Source organism: Gavialis gangeticus, unplaced genomic scaffold (assembly GCF_001723915.1).
Source record: "Gavialis gangeticus isolate Ggan-Ray unplaced genomic scaffold, GavGan_comp1, whole genome shotgun sequence".
In the NCBI taxonomy this organism is placed as follows: Eukaryota; Metazoa; Chordata; order Crocodylia; family Gavialidae; genus Gavialis; species Gavialis gangeticus.
The window spans coordinates 17,262,028-17,262,470 of NW_017729011.1; the positions used below are offsets into that span (position 1 = coordinate 17,262,028).

The following is a 443-nucleotide window of genomic DNA, read 5'->3' on the forward strand; positions in this document are numbered from 1 at the left end:
GTTTGCACAGCAGTGTGCGCATCCTCCCTGCCCCTGCTCCCCAGCTCCCCCGCCCTCCCGAGACACTCGTTGTGCTTCTTCATGGTAACATGCACCCTGTTCCTAAACATGCATGCATGCTCTCGCTCTCTCTCTCTCTGTGGCCCTTCATGGCTACTTGCACTATGGCCCTAAAGGTGCATCTGTAGTGTTGCCCCCCCAACACACGCACGCTCTTGCTCTGTTCCTTCATGATGCTAGGGAACCTGCTCACAACAGTGTCACGTGTTGTTCATCCAGCACAGCCCAGCCTGCCCTGCCCTAGGCACACAGGCGGTGCTTGCACTCGTGCTCATGGCTGGGTGGTGGCATCTGCACCATCTCACATATAGTTGTTTATAGAAGTCCAGCAGCTGCCACCGACCAAAGTCTGCCATGCTCCTGCCTGACAAGGGCTGGGGGGG

At 57.6% G+C, this 443-nt stretch overlaps 1 protein-coding gene across 1 annotated transcript in view; it reads right to left on the reverse strand.

Moving 5' to 3' along the window:
- UCK1 (uridine-cytidine kinase 1) overlaps positions 1-443 on the reverse strand; it is a gene marked incomplete at its 5' end in the record, with an annotated part of 12,185 nt that overhangs the window by 9,094 nt on the left and 2,648 nt on the right. The gene's annotated exons all lie outside the window — the stretch shown is intronic.